This window comes from Calidris pugnax, unplaced genomic scaffold, assembly GCF_001431845.1.
Source record: "Calidris pugnax isolate Ruff unplaced genomic scaffold, ASM143184v1 scaffold27, whole genome shotgun sequence".
NCBI classification, from domain to species: Eukaryota; Metazoa; Chordata; class Aves; order Charadriiformes; family Scolopacidae; genus Calidris; species Calidris pugnax.
In genome coordinates this window covers 9,324,131-9,329,498 of record NW_015090893.1, presented here as the reverse complement: position 1 = coordinate 9,329,498, position 5,368 = coordinate 9,324,131, and the positions used below count along the sequence as shown (strand labels likewise).

The window sequence follows — 5,368 nt, the reverse complement described above, 5'->3', positions numbered from 1 at the left end:
GCACAGGGCCCGGTTTTTTTTTTGTTTTTTTTTTCCTTTTTTTTTTTTTTTTTTTTTGTTTATTTTTTTTTTTTTTTTTTTTTGCCTTTGAAAGCCCCCAGATGGGAAAGGTACGAGCCAAACCCCACTGAAAGCAGCCAAGAATGAATTTTCTGGCCAGGGCCCCAGCAGCTCTTGGAGCGGCGCCGTGCCCGTCCGGCGTCACGCCGCAGCGGAAACCCCGAGCGCAGGCAGGCTGGGGGAGGTCTCAGCTGGGGTGGGCGGCAAGCCCCCCACCCATCCCAGCTGCCACCCCTCAGTGCAGGGATGCCACCCCTCCCAGCACCCCAAGCTGGAACAGTGCAGGCTCATCCTGCTCCCACCGAGCTGCAGCTTGGCTGGAGCCCAGACACCCAGATGTACCCCCCAACACTGTCACGAAGCCCCCCACCCTACAGCCATCTGCTGCTGTCGGAGGACAGGGTGTCCCCACTGTTGTAGCCCTCAGCCAGCCCTGTTACCCAGGGCACGGGGCATCTCAGCTCCCAAACCTCCCCTCCCATAGGATGCGACGGGAGGGATGCTCCCCCCCCGGGAAGGCAGATGCTCTCCCAGAGCTGGGCTGGGGGTTCGGGTAGAGCAGGACCAGCCATGACAGCATCCCTGCCCCTTTCCTTCCCCCGTTCCCCAGCCTCAGCGGTGCAGAAGGGTTAAAGCATCCCAAGCTCCTTGCCCTCCTCTACGCACCCCCAAAGAGCCTGCAGGATCTTGTAAAACCAACACCTCTATCGGCACAAGGCTGAACCCCAGGGGAGCAGCGCCCAGGGTCTCAGTTTTGAGGGCGTTTCAGCTGGAGGGGGGACAGGTGGGGGCTGCCACTGCTCTGCTGTGACCTGCATGCCCAGTCTTGAGCTAATTGTGCCCTTGTCCTTCATGCCTTTTCCCCACTGGTGAAGTGAGGGTGGGTATAACCCCTCTGAGGCTTTCTGCAGGGAGCAGGTACCCAAATCTCATCCTGACACAGAGCCAGGAGGAGACCCTCGGGCACCCGCTCCCCACACAGTCCCGACCACCTCCGTCGTCAGCGCCTGCACAGGCCCTGCGTGTCCCTGCAAGAGTGGTGGGGACAGAAATCAGTGTGTGCACAGGCTGGCTTCTTCCCCGAAGGGGTGATGGAGAAGGATGGGGAGGCAGTGTGGGGGCTCGGGGGGGCTTTTTTCTGCTCCCCAAGCAGTGCCTGGTTGTGCGGCGCCCAGCCCCACTCCGCACCGGCCCCTGCAGAGCTGTGCGGGTGTGCGTGCCTGCCATAAATATTGATGGGGTGGACTCAAAGTGTGCCTTTATAGACGGCGATTGGGATGTAAATGCTATAAGTACCTGCTGTGTGGGCAGGAGAAATCCGTGTAGGTGATAGCACCCGGGCTGAATGCACAGCGGCTTTTTTTTACAGGGAGGTGGGATCCATCCTGCATGGGGTGGGGAGGTGGCAAGCGGCCGGGCGAGTAACCCCAGGGGTCATAAACCTGTTTGGGGAACCGGCCGGACCCGCAGCGAGCCTAAATCTTCCAGCTGAGACTGCAGCCCACAGCCCGCTCCCCGCACAGCCCTGCCAGGATAAACAGCGAGGGGCTGCAGCGCCTCTGTTTAATAATGCATGGCACAGAGGCACAGGACACACGCTGGGAGCCATGGGGACACGGAGTCACCACTGCAGCACTCGACTGGTGGGGTCCGTCCCGGTGTCCCCCAGTGCTCATGGGATGTGAACACCTCTGGGTGGCCCTGAGACCGGGGCTGGGTGAGCAGAGCTCCCCGTCGCAGGGCACAAGCCAAGGCACCCGGTTGCACAGCGGCTGGCATCCTGGGTGCCCTGGAGCTTCTTAGCTGGAGCCTGGATCTGGGTCCCTGTCCCCTTGGGCACTTTCGCTGAGAGATTCAGCCCCTCCATCACTCTCTTTTGCACAGGCGTAGGTGTAGATGGTCTTTTTGGGGAGTTCTGGAGGGCTGAGCAGCACCGGGAGCACCGTTCCCTCTCTGGCATCCCCCTGGGACACCACCATGCTGGGAACAGCTGGAAGCCGTGGGCTCAACCCCCTCCTCGCCCCATCCCTCCTTCAGCCGCAGCCGCCTCTGCTCGCAGGCTGTGCCCGGGAGGAGCAGGAGCTGTGCCGGGGCCCTGCAGGCACCAGTTCCCAACCAGCTCCTGCAGACGGTCGTCCCTCCCCTCGGGGGACACCCGCGTCCCTCATTGCGTGCAGTGCCGTGATCCGGCCCCGCCGACCATCTGCTGCAGCAGCTCCCCACCACCCACTCCCTGGCCCACGCTGTGCCCCACGGCACGGAGCTGGGCAGGGATGGGCTGGGGGTGCCCAGCGCACACACACACCCCACACCTTCCCCGATGGGCAGGAGCCCGGCAGGAGGAGGCAGATGGGGCTGGAGGAGCGATGCCGACAGGGACTTGGTAGCGATGCAGATGGGTCTGCAATGGTGGTGCCAACGGGGCCGTGGCATTAATGCAGACGGGCCCGTGATAGCGATGCGGGAGAGCAGGAAAAGCCGCAGCATCAGCCCAGAGCCCCTCTGGCTGCGGGGGTGCTTTGCTGTGCCCGTGGGCACGGGGGAGGGCAGCGGGCAGCAGCCTCCCCCATCCGGAGCTGGGGAGACCCTCAGGGCATGGGACCAGAAGTTACCCTCTGAGGGCAGCTCCAGGGATGGATTTGGCTCTTTTTTTCTCTGTCCCTCTCTGGTGAGTTCAGGGGGGTCTTGCCACCTCCAGTCCCCCCCGCTGCAGCTGCAGAGCTGCTCCCACAGTCAGGCAGAGCATCACGACGGAGCCAGGGTCAAGCCGTGGCACAAGCCCACCTCCCTCCCTGCCAGCCCCAGGGCTCGTGGTGCACTCTGACACCAGCCCCACGGTGAGACCCACATTCACACCCCGCACCTGGCACAGAGGGATGCTGGGGGGGCACCCACGTGTGCTGTGACTTGCTGCAGGAGAAGAGCGGTGGCCCTGGTGTACTCAGGGGCTGGCCCCCAGCATGACACAACGGAGTGACCCCGGGTCCCCCCTCCTCACCAGCAGGAGGGACAGCAGGGGTGGCAGGGGATGTCCCTGCAGTCTGCACTCAGCCGCCGCACTGGAGGGTCCAGCTCCAGCCTGATGCTCCAGCACACTGGTGTCTGTCCCCATCCCTGTCCCCGCCGGGTGCCAGTCCCAAGGGGCCGGGGCTGCTCTTCAGAAGCTGCAGCTGCTGCATGTTTTGTGCTGCCTCTTCCCCTTCTCCCCGCTGCTGTTTTTGTTTTGTTTAAGAGGCTGGGTTACGAATTTTAAACAGGCTCCTGAAAAACCCAATTACCTCCAGAAGACAACCTGATAAAAGCTGCCTAAGTGGCACTGTGGAAATCGCCTTGTGCAGCAGCTGAGGGAAAACCAACATAACAAAGCCTTTGGAAATGGAGTTAACCACTTTTAATCCCTCGGTACGATGAGAAGGACCAATAATTATTTTCTGCCGAGATTGGGGAGGGGGAGATAAGTGAAATAACTGTCCTGTGCTAATGGGTGGCAGCGGGCAGGGCTGGCAGTGCTGCAGGGATGGGTGCAGGTATTCAGGCATCCGCTTCCCTCTGCCCAGGAGCTTTGCGAGGGCCCGCAAAGGCTGTGACCTTGCGGGGTCCCCGTGCGGCTGCAGGGGCTGGGGATGATGCTGGCAGCGGGGCAGGCAGGTGCCACTCAGGGTCTCCGTGGTGGCGGATGCGGTGGGCCATGTGGCAGCGGCTGCCAGCCCTTGTGCCCTTTCCCCAGGCACCAGCGGGGAGCGGAGCGTGGCGCTGCCGGGGCTCCTTGGCACCCGCACGGGCTCCGTGCCTGCCACGCTTCCCTCGCGAGCCAGCACGGAGGCGACTTGCAAGGACTTGGCACCGCTGAGAGCTTCCTCCTCCATCTGGCCACGGCGCTGCCCTCCCATCCCTCCCTGTCCCTTCCCTTCCTGCACACACACACCCCCCCCCCAGCAGCTCCAGGCAGCCCCCAAGGCAGGTGACACTGCCCAGGACGATGCCAGGGGACAGCTGAGCCTAAGGAATGCCTGTGCTGGGCGCAAGCGATCTCCCATCACCAGGAATCGTCCTCCAAACGCCTGCCGGAGCCAGCTCAGCTCTGGGACTGCTGGGGGTCCCCATTTCAGGGGTGTCCACAGGGGTGTGCGGGGCAGGAGGATGGAGATGATGCCCAGGGCTGGTGATGAGCCCCTGGCTGCCCTTCCCATGGGAGCCCGGCGGACAGGGCAGAGCTGGGCACCTCTCAGCCCCGTCGGCTGCGGTTGCGCTGCCGGCACTGGCAGCTGGAGTGCCCTGGGGTGGTTGGCCACAGCTCACATGCACTGGCAGCTGGGATGGGGGCTACTTCACCCACCACCCCCCCCACAGCCACCCTGCACCCCGTGTGGGGTCCCGCACTTGGGGACAGCACTCCAGGCCACTGAGCCCCAAGGAGGGGCAAGCCCAGCTCAGCGCTGGCCACTGGCACAAGGGATGGCCCTGCTGGCTTGGCCACAGCTCATACTGGGAGCAGTCCCTGGGCACGCTGGGAGCTACTGGGGGAGGATGCACTAAATGAGCCGAAGCATCTCCAAAGATTGAAAGACTCAAGGACCCATCCCAGGAACAAAAGGAGGCGTTTGTCAGGCGCTGAGAGACGGGCTCGTTAATTCCTCCTGGCTGTCACACTTATCTGTAATGAATTTGTGCTCCGCTGTATTATTTTTAATACAATAGGAGCGGTGCCGCCCGCCCACCGCCCGGCTGCCGGGAGCGCTGACGTCAGCGCCCGGAGCAGGGCTGCCGCAGGACAGACGGATGGATGGATGGATGGACGGACGGGCCAAGCACAGGCCTGTCTTGCCGCCCACGCGCCCATCCCACCAGCTGCCAGTGGGCAGAGCAGGGCTGGGCACGAGGGCAGGAGGCATTTTTTTTCCCATGGAGGTGGAAAAAGGAGTTGTTGGTCAATGCCACGGTGGAAGGAGGCTGAGGGTGCACTGAAGGGGGGGGAAAATTTTGGGGAGCGGTGAGAAGGGGTGAAAAGAGGGCCATGTGCTTGCGGTGTTGTCCCCCGGCTGGTCTGTGACGGTGGCCATGCATCAGGGAGGGAGCTGGCAGCGGGGTTGGTCGGTGCCGTGTCCCTGTGGGGGTGCTGGGCTGGCATTGCACGCTGGCTGCGGCCCACCCCCCCACCACCACCCCCCCCGGGGGCTGCAGGGTGGTTCCCCACTGCTGCCCCACATCCTGCATCCCCCCCGTCCTCCCCATGGCAGCCCCGGCAGCATCTCCGCAGCCTGCACCGCTGGGTTTGTGGGGGCGGCAGCAGCCTGTCCCAGCTCCCCAA

At 63.4% G+C, this 5,368-nt stretch overlaps 1 protein-coding gene across 1 annotated transcript in view; it reads left to right on the top strand.

Moving 5' to 3' along the window:
• The window catches only part of CPLX2 (complexin 2), a 10,536-nt gene that overhangs the window by 783 nt on the left and 4,385 nt on the right, over window positions 1–5,368 (top strand). The window lies entirely within an intron of this gene.